General features: G+C 40.9%; 1 protein-coding gene and 1 pseudogene across 1 annotated transcript in view; one reads left to right on the top strand and one right to left on the bottom strand.

Moving 5' to 3' along the window:
• Positions 1–18,308, bottom strand: part of PIK3CB (phosphatidylinositol-4,5-bisphosphate 3-kinase catalytic subunit beta) — a 179,232-nt gene that overhangs the window by 136,799 nt on the left and 24,125 nt on the right. The gene's annotated exons all lie outside the window — the stretch shown is intronic.
• On the top strand, positions 1,086–16,807 carry LOC113898180 (annotated as a pseudogene).

Here is an 18,308-nt window from a genome sequence, read left to right as displayed (position 1 = left end):
TACAAATGTAAAACAGAATGGATAAATGATATATTAGCATAGTATAATACTATGTTGCAATGAAAATGAATTAAGTACCTTAGAGATAATTAAATATGGTCTGACACATGAAAAATATGCAAGATGCTAAGCAAAAAAAAATGTACAGATAGTTGCTGTAATGTGTTTTGGGCAGAGGGATAAAGATGTAATCTATATTCATATTCTCTTTGGGCTTCCCTGGTGGCTCAGATGGTGAAGAATCTGCCTGCAGTGCAGAAGACCTGCGTTCAATCCCTGGGTCAGGAAGACCCCCTAGAGAAGGGAATGACAACCCACTCCAGTACAGAGGAGCCTGGCAGCCCAAACTCCATGGAACTCCAAAGAGTTAGACATGACTGAGTGTCACGACTGAGCAATTACCACTACCACCACAGTAAAAGACAATGGAAGATTATACAGAAACTAGTAATATTAGTTTCCTAGGTAGAGTCAGATGTTAGGCAATTGGGGTAGACATGAACTGGACAGTTCATGTAGAAGTGGGAGACTTTACTTTTTTTATACTTTTAATCTTTGAACCACAGGAATCTATTACATATTACAAATATAAATAATTCAGAAAAAGGATTCAAAGACCACAGATGTATATGTTTTAAATCTATTCAGATATGAGTATCTGAATTACAAAAAGATATTTCAGCAATAAAAATGATTTGCAAACTCCTCAATAAAATAAAAATCATAAGTGATTCAAACATACACAAATAGTGGGAATCACTCTTAGACACTGTAGGAATGAGAACATATTTTTGTTCATTTTACTAAGCCACATGGAACAACTCACAATGACACTTAACAAGGATAAATGTTACAAATATATTGGAGTTTTCTCTTTTTTAGAAGAGGGAGATCAACTTAAACAAAAAATATCAGTTCCAGAAGCTGGAAGTCTGAAATTAGGCTGCCATCATGGTCAGGTTCTAGCTGAGGGACCTATTCATGGTTTACAGATCACCATCTTCTCATTGTATCTTCATATGGCCCACAACAGAAGAGAAGCGGCAAGCTCTCTCAACTCTTTTTATAAGGACACTAATGCCGTAATGGAGCTTCCCGGTAGCTCAGATGGTCACGAATCTGCCTGCAACACGGGAGACCCGGGTTCAATCCCTGCATCAGGAAGATCCCCTGGAGATGGAAATGGCAACCCACTCTAGTATTCTTGCCTGGAGAATTCCATGGACAGAGGAGCCTCGCAGGCTATATAGTCCATGGGGTCCATAGAGAGTCAGATCTGATTGACAGACTAACACACACTTTTAATGCCATAATGAGAGCTCTTAACTTATGATCTGATTATCTTCTAAAGGCCCCCACCTTTTAATACCATCACAATCGGAATTAAAGTAACAACATCACCATTGTTTCAATGCTGAGCATTTTCACATGTACTATTTCAGAGAATCCTCATAGAAAGCCTCTCATGTAACTGGAGTAGGGATCATTATAGTCACTGAGTTCATGTGATCTCAAAGTCATCCAGCTGGGGCAAGGCAGTATGAGAATCCTAATTTGGGCTCCTGGTTTCTGACCATTCCCCTCCCCATCATTATGGCCTCGATCATGAAAAAAGTGGTTCCTTTTGAAAATAATGCCATTCTCAAATGTAAAGTATTTCCGTTTTCCCTTCCCTGGTGGCACTGACATATTGGTTTGTTTTGTTTGTTTACAGTATTAGTTTCGGGTGTCACCAGCATATTGTTAAATAAAAGACATCAGATACAAAGGTACCCCTACTGCATGATTCATGTACAAAACATTGAAAAAATGGGCAAAACTGATTCTAGGGTGTTAGCTTTCAGAATAGTGACTTCTTTGGGAAAGAAACAAGCAGAAGTAAGTGGGCTGGGAGGTGGCACACAAGTAGGCTCTTGGCAATGTTCTACTTCTTGGTGGTGGTTACATGGATCTATTTACTTTGAGATAAAATCATGATATTATACATTGATGATTTTTTGCCATTTACTGTATGAGTTAGACTTCACTGAAAAAAAAATTAAAAGGAGGAAAAAAACAGTGAACCACTATATTACATGTTAGACAGAAAAAAGATCTGACAGTATCAACTTATTTGAGATTATGTGAAACAACCAAAACATTTTACCTTCCTGTTGACAGTGTAAATTAGTATGAACTCTAAGGAAAACAATCTGACATTATCTAATGTATTTCATCATTTTTAAGATGAAGTGTTTTCTGCATTTGAACACCTCTGACACAGAATGCATCTTACAGTCACTACCAGGTAGCAGGAATGCCTCCTGTGAACCTGGTTCTTCTTCCTGATAGCCCAATGAGACAACTACAACCGTTTAACATTTCAGTGCACAAATCACGGAAAGACCATCCGAAAAGGAAAAAAAACCATCTTGGCTGTTGTCTGAAACTTTTGTTGACATCTTCTGGTAAAAAAATCACCAAAAAAAATCCAGATTGAGTGTCAGAGGCTTATAAAAATCAAACCTTACTACATGCTTAAGATTTATACACTCTGCTGTACCTGTTAAACTTGAATGAGGAAAAAAAATGTATAAATGTATAAAACAATTTCTGCTTCAAAACCCGTAAAATAGTTAAAGTCACAGAAAAAAGCAGGGGGAAAGGGGAGGAGTCTTGAAACTATGGACAGACTCTTAACCTCACTCATTAGAAAAATGCAAATTAAGACTATACTTAGACCCAATTTTCAACCTCTTTGTCATGGTACATTGATGGCAAGGCTGTGAGTAAATACACATCACCCACCTTAAGAACAGAACAGTAAGTATGTAAATTATGTGATGGATATTTTAAAGAACCTTATTGTGGTAAATCTTTTGCAATATATACCTATATCAAATTATCACACTGCACACCTTGAATTCAAACATGTTTTATGTCAATTAAATCTCAATAAAGCTGGGGAAGGAGGAAAGAAACACAAATTATCCCTTTTCACTGGTGGGAGAGTCAGGGTGCAAACATAAGGGCAACCTAGCAATATCTATAAAAATTACAAAGGTATATGGCCGTTTATTAGTAATACCACATCTGAATTCATTCCATAATTATTTACTTGCATACAGGCAAAATGCCAGATGTACAAGGTACTTCATTGTAACACTGTTACAAAAATGAAAAAACAGAAACAAGTCAACAGAGAACTGGTTAAATAAATTATCAAAGGGAAATCATACAAAACAAAAACTATATACTGGAAAATGAAACAAAACTACTCTACAGGAAGATCTTCTGTAAAGATCTCCATTGTTAAGTAAAAAACACAACATACAAAGGGAAGGGTAAGAAGACCAATCTGCAGATCAATAGGTGTAACACCGTACTTTTGGAATCGGTGACCTTTTTGGGTAGACAGGAAAAAGTGTCTCTATTTTTATTGCCTTTATTTATATATAGAAATTCTAGAAGACTACACTGCTAACTGATTAAGTCACTTCAGTCGTATCCGACTCTGTGCGACCCCACAGACGGCAGCCCACCAGGCTCCCCCGCCCTGGGATTCTCCAGGCAAGAACACTGGAGTGGGTTGCCATTTCCTTCTCCAATGCATGAAAGTGAAAAGTGAAAGGGAAGTTGCTCAGTCGTGTCTGACTCTTAGCGACCCCATGGACTGCAGCCTACCAGGCTCCTCCATCCATGGGATTTTCCAGGCAAGAGTACTGGAGTGGGGTGCCATTGCCTTCTCCAAGAAGACCACATTAAAGGCTAATAAACAAGTTTTCCTGGAAAGAGGGAGTTTTGGAGGAATGTCATAAATAGGAACAGGGTGGCTGAGGGCTAGCGGCGGAATAGTTTGTATATTGGAAATGTTTTTTAAGATCATGGGAAAACCAATATATATAGATTGGTGGTGGTGGTGGTGTGGTCAATAAGCTATGTCCAACTCTGTGACCCCATGGACCACAGCCCGCCAGGCTCCTCTGTCCATGCGAATTTCCAGGCAAGAATACTGGGGTGGGTTTCTATTTCCTTCTCCAGGGCATCTTCGTGACTCAGTGATAGAAACTGAGTCTCATGTATCTCCTGCACTGGCAGGCAATTCTTCGCCTGGGGGCCCAGTCTATACATAGATTATACATACTATATATACTAAGTCGCTTCAGTCGTGTCCAACTCTGTGCAACCCCATAGATGGCAGCCCACCAGGCTCCCCCGTCCCTGGGATTCTCCATGTAAGAGCACTGGAGTGGGTTGCCATTTCCTTCTCCAATGCATGAAAGTGAAAAGTGAAAGTGAAGTCGCTCTGTCCTGTCCGACTCTTCGCGATCCCATAGACTGCAGATTAGTAAATTAATAAACCAAATTAGGGTCCAAATACTACCACCATACACATATGATGACAGAAACTATTCTTTTACAGTATCTGTAACTGAGGCAACAGCAGTATCCATCTCACTGAAGTCTTGTAGTGTGAGCACATCTACCTGGCTTGTCATCATCTCTAACACTAGCCTCCTTAAGAAAGTACATTTTCTCCCAAAATTCCACTTTGCTTCTCTCGGAGTCGGGTCAACCTCCTCTCCTCTAGTTACATAAAACCTCAAGACTCTTCTGAACAAAAGACTCACTGAAACGGTCTTGCACTCCCACTTATAGGCCCAAGGGCTAGTCATTTCTACTCACCATTAATTCACCCTAACAACTAAATTATGGTCTAATAAATAAAGGGACATACAAAAGGGAGCATTTAGAGTTCTATTTCCCAGATGGTAGAGTGGTTAACAATCCACCTGCCCATGCAGTCAACTCAAGAGACTCAGGTTCAATCCCCGAGTCAGGAAGATTCACTGGAGTCAGAAATGGCAACCCACTCCTTGGGTATTCTTGCTTGGAAAATTCCATGGAGAGAGAAGCCTGGTGGGCTACAGTTCCTGGGGTTGCAGAGTCAAACATGACTGAACACACACACACACACAAACACACCAATGTTAGGTAGCTGGAATATAAAAAGAAGTCCAAGATGGGCATGGCTAGAAGAACCACTGAGAGGGCACGCAAAAGAAAAGAAAAAAAAAAAAAAAAGCCCAGGAAAGAGGAGGCTGAGGACCAGAATGAGAACCTCTGGCAGGAAAACATGCCCCCTTCCCTGATTGGCCTTGAGTGTATGCCCATTTTGTTGGCAAGTACAAGCCTTATTTTGCATAGGGCTGAGCAATCAGGCTCCAGGGGGAGGAGACAGTATAGAAAGGAAAGCCAGGAGGGATTGGGGCACTCCTTCAGAGGTCTGCCTGCGCTCACATTTCTAGGGTTCACTGCCTGCACCCTGCTTGAGCTGTAACAGAGCTGTAACTAGTCTGTCGTTACAAAAACTGCCTGCTTAATAAAATCCTGCCTGTTTGAGCTGTAAGTATTCTTATCTCAGAACTAAGGGACACGAATAGTATCTCCTCCTTAAACTAAAACAATGAGATAACCCCTATTTTGAACTGTCCTCCACAGTGCATCTCTCATTTACCTAAAATACAAGACATAATTTGACTAAATTCTGGTAACAACAAGATTAAGTATGAGAGTTTGGAGTATAAACCTCTGGTGCTGGTGCAGATGGTGCCCATTCCATCACCCTGTCCAGCAGGCCAGATCCTATACACCCGCCCCAGGTCAGTGACATTCTCTCTAGAGCCCTTTCTGAGCCCCCAAGGCTCACTCCCATGGGATCCTGCTGTGGCTTCTATTTCATTTATCACAGTGCATTACAAATAACTACTTTGCTTATATCCCTTGCAGGACAAGTAGAGAGTAACATTCAAATTTACAATCCAAGTACCTGCAAAATGACTAATTACATCAGGTAATAAAAAAATGTTCACTTAGTGAATTAAACTGCACATGTAGCTAAACTCCCATTTAATGTTCTGCTTCACTCCAAAGGCATTTTACTTCATTCCATCCCTGTTTTGAAGAAAACAACAACTCCAATAACACTTTTTCTTACTGAAATATCATCAGTATCTTAGATATAAGGCTTCTATAGACATAAAGCTGATGAAAATATTTAGAAAACATGTCACTCACTTCAGAAGTGTTACATAAAACTATGTAAAAATTAAGTATGTCTATTAAACAGTAATAAAATAAAGTGACTTCCCCAGCAGTCCAGTGGTTAATAATCTGAGCTTCCATTACTGGGGGGCAGGGGAGAGTGTGTTCATTTGATTCCTGGTCAGAGAACTAAGATCCTGCTTGCCCCATGGCCAAAATAATAAAAGTAATTATTATCATTATTAGTATCCCAAATGCTCTGCAGAGTGGCAAAAAAATATAATGAAGTAAAAAATAGCTGATGGTACAGTGCTAAATTTTCACAACCTTTTGTTCTTCTCTTATTTTAAAGAAATTATAATATATAATGATAACAAAAAATAAGTACATACAACATTTTGCAAGAAGGTAGAGAGGGTTATAGGAACCAAGCATTTCTCCCAGAGTCTCAAACACTAACTTATACAAGCATTCCCACATGGGCTATTCCATGTGACCCAAGGAAAAGGACAGAGAAGAGAACAATTAACTACTCACATACACCAAAGAACTGTGTGACAAGTGTTTACAATTCAAGATGAGATTTCAAATTTTATCAAACACTGGTAAAAACTGGGAAACAAGGAGAAATGCAAACTTGAAAGATGCCTTTTAAATATATCTTAGTTAACCAAATTAACATAAAAATAGTCATTTCTCTGTACTTGGATTTTAGGCTTTTTTTCCTTTAGCAATAGATCCTGTAAATCACATTATATCAGTTCATGGGCATATTCCTCATTCTTTTTTTCAACATCTGGATATACCAATGGTATAAACATTCTGTGGATATACCACTGTTAGGCGGCTCAGTGGTAAAGAATCTGCCTACCAATGGAGTAGACACGGGATTAATCCATGGGTCGGGAGATCTCCTGGTGTAGGAATGGCAATCCACTCGAGTATTCTTGCCTGGAGAATTCCATGGGCAGGGGAGCCTGGTGGGCTTCAGTCTATGGGGTCACAAAACAGTTGGACATGACTTAGCCACTAAACAACAACAGATTGTTTCCAATATTTTTACAATGTAAACTACTGATATCCTCCTGTCTGCTCCCCTGTCAAACAACATCTCAGAGGAAAGGACAACAAAAAAAAGGGGCTTTGAGCTCAAAACATACCAAATTCAACCAACACTCCCACTGTCCCTGGCCCAGCCTCAGTCTAAGCCATTATCAGCATTTATGGGCTATTCTGCTTTGCTGGAGCAGCCATGAAGAGATACCCCACATCCAAGGTAAGAGAAACCCAAGTAAGACGGCAGGCACTGAGAGAGGGCATCAGAGGGCAGACAGACTGAAACTACAATAACAGACAACAGGCCAATCTGATCACACGGACCACAGCCTTGTCTAACTCAGTGAAGCTAAATCATGGGGTAGGGGGCCACCCAAGACAGATGGGTCATGGTGGAGAGGTCTGACAGAATGTGGTCCACTGGAGAAGGGAATGGCAAATCATTTCAGTATTCTTGCCTTGAGAACCCCATGAACAGTATGAAAAGGCAAAAAGATAGGATACTGAAAGAGGAACTCCCCAGGTCAGTAGGTACCCAATATGCTACTGGAGATCAGTGGAGAAATAACTACAGAAAGAATGAAGGGATGGAGTCAAAGCAAAAACACCACCCAGTTGTGGATGGGACTGGTGATAGAAGCAAGGTCCGATGCTGTAAAGAGCAATATTGCATAGGAACCTGGAATGTCAGGTCCATGAATCAAGGCAAATTGGAAGTGGTCAAACAGGAAATGACAAGAGTGAACATCGACATTCAAGGAATCAGCAAACTAAGATGGATGAGAATTGGTGAATTTAATTCAGATGATCATTATATCTACTACTGTGATCAGGAATCTCTTAAAAGAAATGGAGTAGCCATCATAGTCGACAAGAGAGTCCAAAATGCAGTACTTGGATGCAATCTCAAAAACAACACAATGATCTCTGTTTGTTTCCAAGGCAAACCATTCAATATCACAGTAATCCAAGTCTATGTCCCGACCAGTAATGCTGAAGAAGCTGAAGTTGAACAGTTCTATGAAGACCTACAAGACCTTCTAGAACTAACACCCAAAAAAGATGTCCTTTTCATTACAGGGGACTGGAATGCAAAAGTAGGAAGTCAAGAAACACCTGGAGTAACAGGCAAATTTGGCCTTGGAGTACAGAATGAAGAACAGCAAAGGCTAATAGAGTTCTGCCAAGAGAACACACTGGTCATAGCAAAAACCCTCTTCCAACAACACAAGAGAAGACTCTACACATGGACATCACCAGATGGTCGACACCAAAATCAGACTGATTATTATAATTCTTTGCAGCCAAAGATGGAGAAGCTCTATACAGTCAGCAAAAACAAAACCGGGAGCTGACTATGGCTCAGATCAGGAACTCCTTATTGCCCAATTCAGACTTAAATTGAAGAAAGTTAGGGAAAACCACTAGACCATTCAGGTATGACCTAAATCAAATCCCTTATGACTATACACTGGAAGTGAGAAATAGATTTAAGGGACTAGATCTGATAGACAGAGTGCCAGATGAACTATGGACGGAGGTTCATGACATCCTACAGGAGACAAGGATCAAGACCATCCCAATGGAAAAGAAATTCAAAAAAGCAAAATGGCTGTCTGGGGAGGCCTTACAAATAGCTGTGAAAAGAAGAGAAGTGAAAAGCAAAGGAGAAAAGGAAAGATATCAACATCTGAATGCAGAGTTCCAAAGAATAGCAAGAAGAGATAAGAAAGCCTTCCTCAGCGATCAATGCAAGGAAATAGAGGAAAACAACAGAATGGGAAAGACTAGAGAGCTCTTCAAGAAAATCAGAGATACCAAGGGAACATTTCATGCAAAAACGGGCTCGATAATGGACAGAAATGGTATGGACCTAACAGAAGCAGAAGATATTAAGAAGAGGTGGCAAAAATACACAGAAGAACTGTACAAAAAAGATCTCCACAACCCAGATGATCACAATGGTGTGATCACTGACCTAGAGCCAGACATCCTGGAATGTGAAGTCAAGTGGGCCTTAGAAAGCATCACTATGAACAAAGCTAGTGGAGGTGATGGAATTCCAGTGGAGCTATTTCAAATCCTGAAAGATGATGCTGTGAAAGTGCTGCACTCAATATGCCAGCAAATTTGGAAAACTCAGCAGTGGCCACAGGACTGGAAAAGGTCAGTTTCCATTCCAATACCAAAGAAAGGCAATGCCAAAGAAAGCTCAAATTACCGCACAATTGCACTCACTCATATGCTAGTAAAGTAATGCTCAAAATTCTTCAAGCCAGGCTTCAGCAATATGTGAACCGTGAACTTCCAGATGTTCAAGTTGGTTTTAGAAAAGGCAGAGGAACCAGAGATCAAATTGGCAAAATCCACTGGATCATGGAAAAAGCAAGAGAGTTCCAGAAAAACATCTATTTCTGCTTTATTGACTATGCCAAAGCCCTTGACTGTGTGGATCACAACGAACAGTGGAAAATTCTGAAAGAGATGGGAATACCAGACCACCTGACCTGCCTCTTGGGAAACCTATATGCAGGTCAGAAAGCAAGAGTTAAAACTGGACATGGAACAACATACTGGTTCCAAATAGGAAAAGGAGTATGTCAAGGCTACATATTTTCATTTATTTAACTTCTATGCAGAGTACATCATGAGAAACGCTGGGCTGGAAGAAGCACAAGCTGGAATCAAGATTGCTTAGAGATACATCAATAACCTCAGATACGCAGATGACACCACCCTTCTGGCAGAAAGTGAAGAGGAACTAAAAAGCCTCTTGATGAAAGTGAAAGAGGAGAGTGAAAAAGTTGGCTTAAAGCTCAACATTCAGAAAACGAAGATCACGGCATCTGGTCCCATCACTTCATGGGAAATAGATGGGGAAACAGTGGAAACAGTATCAGACTTTATTTTGGGGGGCTCCAAAATCACTGCAGATGGTGACTGCAGCCATGAAATTAAAAGACGCTTACTCCTTGGAAGGAAAGTTATGACCAACCTAGACAGCATATTCAAAAGCAGAGACATTACTTTGCCAACAAAGGTCCGTCTAGTCAAGGCTATGGTTTTTCCTGTGGTCATGTATGGATGTGAGAGTTGGACTGTAAAGAAAGCTGAGCGCCGAAGAATTGATGCTTTTGACCTGTGGTGTTGGAGAAGACTCTTGAGAGTCCCTTGGACTGCAAGGAGATCCAACCAGTACATCCAAAAGGAGATCAGTCCTGAGTGTTCATTGGAAGGACTGATGCTAAAGCTGAAACTCCAATACTTTGGCCACCTCATGCTAAGAGCTGACTCATTGGAAAAGACCCTGATGCTGGGAGGGATTGAGGGCAGGAAAAGAAGGGGACGAGAGAAGATGAGATGGCTGGATGGCATCACCAACTCGATGGACATGAGTTTGGGTAAACTCCAGGAGATGGTGATGGACAGGGAGGCCTGGCGTGCTGCGATTCATGGGGTCGCAAAGAGTCAGACACGACTAAGTGAGTGAACTGAACTGAACAACACAAAATCAAAAACACAATCTTTCTAACCTCCTTAGATTTAAAAATATATCTACAGTAAAATAGCTTCCAATATCTGATATCTGAAGAAGTACCTGTGCCAGAGAGAAATTCTTTTGCAGTAAAGCCTGGAACAGGGTTAGGGTGGATGTCAGGCTAACCAAGTAATTAGAAAAGCTCTTGCAACAATTCTCAGGCGTGAGAAGGGTAAATTCAATGAAGAGCTTCCCTATGTGCCCTAGGGAATCCATTGCAGCCTGCACACCCTAGAGCTGGTAGCCTCCTTCTCTAGGTCCCTATTACTCAACTAAAATAAAGCTCTAAAATGCAGAGGTTCCCTGCCACAGTTTTCATGAAATCTCTAACTTGTGTGCCTAGGAAATCCCGAACCTCTCTGAAGAACAATCTGGCATTCCCAAGGTCTGAATTTTAACCAGAGTCAGCTCATTAGTATTCCACATCGTATTAGCAAAGCATTCAATTACTGTTAGATCACTTAACAACAAATGGGTTAACACTGTTATCATTTTCTAGATAAAGAAATAACAGAAATAACCTGACAAATTATTTGACCTCTTGAAAAGAAAAAGCCCTGTGAATATTTTAGAAAACAGCCATTAAAATAATTTCCCAGTTCCTATTATGTTTTATAAAAGTAGATTACTTAAACTTTCAGTAGTTAAAATCACAACATATTTTTCATTGGCACCACAACCTGTAAATATGGCCACCACACAAAGACATTCACTTTGGCATACCCTTAGAACAAGGTTCACAGAACTATATTAATGGCATAGTTTAAAAAACAGGCTTTTCTGGGAATTCCCTGGCCGTCCAGTGGTTAGGACTCAGCATATTCACTCCCAGGGCCAAAGTTCAATCCCTGGTCTGGGAACCAGGATCCTGAAAGCCATGGGTTGTGATTTAAAAAAAAAAAAAAACAGGCTTTTCTTCTAAAGGGTAGAGATGTTCACAAAAATTATCCATAATGTTCACTAAAATTTTACTACATTCTCACTTTTGTTTTTTATGTCAACTATTCAAAAAGCCTTATATGGTCTTTAAGTGTTTATTACTCTCACGAACTTTTAAGAACATCTCTATAAAATCAGCTAAAGTCTGGTCATTGAATGCATGATATACAATTCCTTAAGAATTCTTAAGTTCTGTAATTTCTTTCCCAGCATACTTTAAGCATCAGCCTTTAGAAAACTCAGTAAGTATTAAAATCAGCATTATGAAGTCAACTTTCCATTTCAAAAGGATTCTTCCCCTTATAAACAGAACCAGAATTTCCTTAACATAGGCAGGGCAATAGTTTCTATATAGACTAACAGACAGGTATGTTAAAACACAATTATAAGCACATCAATGGTTTGCTTATAAAATCTTCAGTTATTTTTGAGACTTGAAAAAAAACATTCAGAAGAAACATCACTATCACATTCACTAAGTCAGTCACATGATACCTTATGTTATGTGGTCACCAGAATGAAGCATCCCAGGAATGACTGAGTTGACATATTACATTAAGTAGAGGTACACTGGCAGGGGTTGGGGGGGGCAGAGGGGGGTGGCATTCCTTAAATCCTTTTCCTCCTTCCCTTATCAGATAAGATTATCTCCACTTGTCTCTGGCACTAGCTCCCTTTCTGCCTAACAATCTAGATTTTGTCCCATCCCTCAATTAAGAAAATTTAATCACCAAATCCTTCAAGACTTAATTCAAGTCTGACTTCCAGGACGCAGTCCCTTACTAGTCCAGCTCACACTGACTTCTGACTCCTTAGAATTTTAGGGTTTTTTAAAACACAATTACATACATTACACTGTACATTGCTGGCATATTGAGTGTAGCCCTTTAATGGCATCATCTTTTAGGACTTGAAATAGCTCAGCTGGAATTCCATCACCTCCACCAGCTTTGTTCATAGTCATCCTTCCTAAGGCCCCCTTGAGTTCACACTCCAGGATGCCTGGCTCTAGGAGAGTGATCACACCATCTAGTGTGATGGGTGGTTATCTGGGTCATTAAGATCTTTTTTGTAAGTTCTTCTCTGTATTCCTGCCACCTCTTCCTCGTATCTTCTGCTTCTGTTAGGTCCATACCATTTCTGTCCTTTATTGTGCCCATTTTTGCATGAAATGTTCCCTTGGTATCTCTAATTTTCTTGAAGAGATCTCTAGTCTTTCCCTTTCTATTGCTTTCCTCTATTTTTTTGCATTGAGCACTTAAGAAGGCTTTCTTATCTCTCCTTGCTATTCTTTGGAACTTTGCATTCAGATGGATATATTTCTCCTTTTCTTATGGATATATTTCCCTTTGCCTTTCGCTTCTCTTCTTTTCTCAGCTATTTGCAAGGCCTCCTCAGACAACCATTTTGCCTTTTTGCATTTCTTTTTATTGGGGATGGTTTTGATCACTGCCTCCTGTACAGTGTTACATAGTTCTTCAGGCACTCTCTCTATCAAATCTAATCCCTTGAACCTGTTTGTCCTTTACACTGTCTAATCACCATCATAATTTAGGTACTGAATGGTGGAGTAGAAGGATGTGCACTCATCTTCTCCTGCAAGAACTCCAAAATTGCAACTAACCACTGAACAACCATATACAGGAAAACATTGGATTCCCATCAAAAAAAGATGCCCCAGGTCCAAGGGCAAAAGAGAAGCCCCAACAAGATGGCAGGAGAGGTGAAATCACGTTTACAATCAAACCCCAAACCCACCAGACACTCGGAGGGTTCAAACAAAGCCTTGTCTGCACGAGGACCAAGGGACCCCACAAGACACTGAGGCAGATCTGCCTTTGAGTGTCTGAGTGTCTCCTGCGGATGCACGGACAGGGGCTCTGGCTACAGCAGACCTGGGAGGTGTGGTATGTGACATAAGCCCTTTTGAAGGAGGCAGCCATTGTCACCATTACCCTATCATAGTTTGGCCAGGCCAAACTACAAGGAGGGAACACAGCCCCACCCATCAACAGAAAATTGGATTAAAGATTACTGAACCCTGACCATCAAAGCAAGACCCAGATTCCCTCACAGCCAGTCCCTCCCATTAGGAGCTTCCGGAAGCCTCTTATCCTTATCTATCAGAGGACAGACAGAATGAAAACCACAATCACAGAAAACTCTCCAAACTGATCACATGGATCACCTCCTTGTCTAACTCAATGAAACAGTGTGCCATGCCATGCAGGGCCACCCAAGACGGACAGGTCACAGTGGAGCTCTGATGAAATGCACTCCACTGGAGAAGGGAATGGCAAACCACTTCGGTATTCTTGCCGTGAGAAATCCATGAACAGCATAAAAAGGCAAAAAGATATGATACTGAAAGACTGCTAAGAAAACCAAAAGCCAGATTTCTAACCATCGCAGTGGGGCAGCTAAGCAACAAGACGCTAGAATGATTTAGAGTTGGAAACATCAGTAAAAACTCATGTTTAATTTAATAATGGGTTGAGATGGTTAAAATAAGAAACCCTTATTAAATTTTTTAATTTTTAAATAAAGAAATAAATAAAAAATACAGGACTTCCCTGGTGGTGCAGTGGTTAAGACTCCACACTTCCAATGCAGGAGGCAAGGGTTTGATCCCTAGTTGGGAAACTAATAAATATCCTGCATGCTTCACAGCACAACCAAAAAATTTTAAAACTCAAGAACAAAATAACAGAAATATCTATTTAGAAATTATTTATTCACAGGTTCATATACTTGAGTATTTTCTTGCTTTGTCAGCCAAGAAGGCCTAGGGGCAGTGATAACCAGTAATAATAAGTACACTTAATCAGATCAGATCAGATCAGTCGCTCAGTCATGTCTGACTCTTTGCGACCCCATGAATCGCAGCACGCCAGGCCTCCCTGTCCATCACCAACTCCCGGAGTTCACTCAGACTCATGTCCATCGAGTCAGTGATGCCATCCAGCCATCTCATCCTCCGTCATCCCCTTCTCCTCTTGCCCCCAATCCCTCCCAGCATCAGGGTCTTTTCCAATGAGTCAACTCTTCGCATGAGGTGGCCAAGTACTGGAGTTTCAGCTTTAGCATCATTCCTTCCAAAGAAATCCCAGGACTGATCTCCTTCAGAATGGACTGGTTGGATCTCCTTGCAGTCCAAGGGACTCTCAACAGTCTTCTCCAACACCACACTTCAAAAGCATCAATTCTTCGGCGCTCAGCCTTCTTCACAGTCCAACTCTCACATCCATACATGACCACAGGAAAAACCATAGCCTTGACTAGACGGACTTTTGTTGGCAAAGTAACGTCTCTGCTTTTCAATATGCTATCTAGGTTGGTCATAACTTTCCTTCCAAGGAGTAAGCTCTTTTAATTTCATGGCTGCAGTCACCATCTGCAGTGATTTTGGAGCCCCCAAAAATAAAGCCTGACACTGTTTCCCCCTCTATTTCCCATGAAGTGGTGGGACCAGATGCCATGATCTTCGTTTTCTGAATGTTGAGCTTTAAGCCAACTTTTTCACTCTCCACTTTCACTTTCATCAAGAGACTTTTTAGTTCCTCTTCACTTTCTGCCATAAGGGTGGTGTCATCTGCATATCTGAGGTTATTGATATTTCTACCGGCAATCTTGATTCCAACTTGTGTTTCTTCCAGTCCAGCGTTTCTCATGATGTACTCTGCATATAAGTTAAATAAACAGGGTGACAATATACAGCCTTGACGAACTCCTTTTCCTATTTGGAACCAGTCTGTTGTTCCATGTCCAGTTCTAACTGTTGCTTCCTGACCTGCATACAAATTTCTCAAGAGGCAGATCAGGTGTTCTGGTATTCCCAGCTCTTTCAGAATTTTCCAGTTTATTGTGATGCACACAGTCAAAGGCTTTGGCATAGTCAATAAAGCAGAAATAAATGCTTTTCTGGAACTCTCTTGCTTTTTCCATGATCCAGCGGATGTTGGCAATTTGATCTCTGGTTCCTCTGCCTTTTCTAAAACCAGCTTGAACATCAGTCAGTTCACGGTTCACATATTGCTGAAGCCTGGCTTGGAGAATTTTGAGCATTACTTTACTAGCGTGTGAGATGAGTGCAATTGTGCAGTAGTTTGAGACACATCTTAGTTTCTAAATACCAGCCTCCAAAAAAAGGAACCAAGGTCCCTTGGAGAAAGGACTGGTCCTAGGAGTGTAGCAGAAAATAAACACGATAAGCCCTGAGCATCTTGTGGTACAAGAAAGTAAGAAAGTGCTAAAACAACAACAATGTCAAAAGGAAATAGGAGTCAACCAAAAAATTCCCAGTAGCCAAGCTGGAACATTTTGAACAACACAATAAAGCAAGTAGTACTGGATTATAACCTAAACTATAAAATAAATATCCACAAATCCATAATAATATAAATGACCAAATAAGCTAATAAATGGGGGTGGGGAAGGAGACATATATACCATGAGGAAGAATTTATGTACAATCAGCCCACTCCTCAAAGACATGGAGCACAGCTCCCCTCTCCTTAAGAGTGGGCCACACCCAGTTCTTTCATTCAAAGCGTATAATCTTTCATTCAAAGCGTATACTCGTTCATTCAAAGAGTATAACATGAAAAGAGGAAGAAAACAACTTTACAAGGGAGAAACCTGACAAGCACCTTCTCAGCCAGGTGATCACCAGCCACATCAACAAGTCATGTTGAGTGACACAGCACATAGCAGGCGGAGAGCACGTGCGCGCCCTCTCTCTTTCCTTTCTTGACTCCATCTTCGGGGTACTGGCAGTGCTGTCCACAATCTAGTCACCAACATGCTCAGAGCCAGGAGCTACACACTCTCAAGGTGACCGGCCAGGAGATGGTCGCTCAGATCAAGGCTCATGTAGCCTCGTTGGAGGGCATTGCTCCCTCCAGAAGATCAAGTCCTGCTCCTGGCAGGCACACCCCTAGAGGATGAGGTTACCCTGGGCCAGTGTGAGGTGGAGGCTCTGAGCACTCTGGAAGTAGTTGGCCGCATGCTTGGAGGTAAAGTCCATGGTTCCTTGGACTGTGCTGGCAAAGTAAGAGGTCAGACTCCCAAGGTGGACAAATGAGAGAAAAAGAAGATGGGGCCAGGCCAAGAGGGGTACTTACTACAACCCATGCTTTGTCAAAGTTGTGCCCACCTTTGGCAAGAAGAGCCCCAGTGCCAACTCTTAAGTCCTCTGTAATCTTGGCTTTCTCTAATAAAGCCACTTCGCCCAATCAAAAAAAAAAAAAATCCAAACAATGCATGTTGACAGTATGTGATGAAAATGGCACTGTATCTCTGAAGTCTTCCTCCCAAAATTTCATAACACTAGTCTAATCATAAAAAAATCAGAGAAATCCAATTAAAGGATACCATGGCAAAAATACCTGATCCGTATTCCTCAGAACTATCAACGTTTTCAAATATAAAGAACATCTGAGAAACTGTCAGCTAAAAGAAAGGAAAGGAAAAGGAAAGTTAAGTCATTCAGTCATGTCTGACTCTTTGCGACCCCCATGGACTGTAGCCTACCAGGCTCCTCTGTCCATGGGATTTTCTAGGCAAGAGCACTGGAGTGGGGTGCCATTTCCTTCTCCAGGGGATCTTCCTGACCCATGGATCGAACCCAGGTCTCCCACATTACAGGCAGACGCTTTACTGTCTGAGCCACCAGGGAAGCAAAAGGACCTTTCAGGAAATACAGCAACTAAATGCAATGTGGTATTTTGGGTGGAATTCAAAAACAGAAAAACTACATTAAAGTCCAAAGAAATCCAAATAAAACATGGACTTCAATTAATAACAATTTATCAACACTGGTTTATCAATGTAACAAATGTACCACGGTAATGTTAATAAGAGAAACTGGATGCAGAGTATATAGGAACTCTGGGCAATCTTTGTAAATTTTTGGAAATCTAACACTGTCTTGGAGAAGGCAATGGCACCCCACTCAGTACTCTTGCCTGGAAAATCCCATGGACGGAGGAGCCTGGTAGGCTGCAGTCCATGGGGTCGCTAAGAGTCTGACACGACTGAGCGACTTCACTTTCACTTTTCACTTTCATGTATTGGAGGAGGAAATGGCAACCCACTCCAGTGTTCTTGCCTGGAGAATCCCAGGGACGGCGGGGCCTGGTGAGCTGCCGTCTATGGGGTCGCACAGAGTCGGACATGACTGAAGCGACTTAGCAGCAGCAGCAACACTGTCCTAAGAAATTTTATTAAACCACCTCTACCTTCAGATATTCAAACAAGCTTTTATAATTTTGTAATTCACCATCAAATCTTAACTTCTCAAGAATTATTCCTTACTGCAACATTTTTCTCTTATAAATTACACTTTTGGAGAGGGCCTAAATTTATTATCCTTTTCTATACAATTTAACCCTTGCCTTTTTAGGCTTGCCTTTATATTATTAACATATATATAAGAATTGTTTTTTCTACTTCTTAACTGGATGCTGAAGTATAAGTCAGCTTTGCCTTTTTGCTGACCTTTAAGTTTATCACCATTTTGTAACCTTGATAATAATAATTCAGGGGGAAAAAAAACCCTCAAGGGATGCTAAAATTGGTGACAGTTTGATAAGAAACACAATCGTTACTTAGACTCCCACAAAAATATTTATTAACAACCAAAGCAAAAATTAACAACTTTATATGGAGAAATCAGGCCAACATCACTTTAATCAAGTAATCAAACATGGTGCTCCTGCCAAAAACCCATAATCCATAATATGGATCTAAT

This window comes from Bos indicus x Bos taurus, chromosome 1 (genome assembly GCF_003369695.1).
Source record: "Bos indicus x Bos taurus breed Angus x Brahman F1 hybrid chromosome 1, Bos_hybrid_MaternalHap_v2.0, whole genome shotgun sequence".
NCBI lineage: Eukaryota > Metazoa > Chordata > Mammalia > Artiodactyla > Bovidae > Bos > Bos indicus x Bos taurus.
This window is presented reverse-complemented; position numbering and strand designations above follow the sequence as displayed.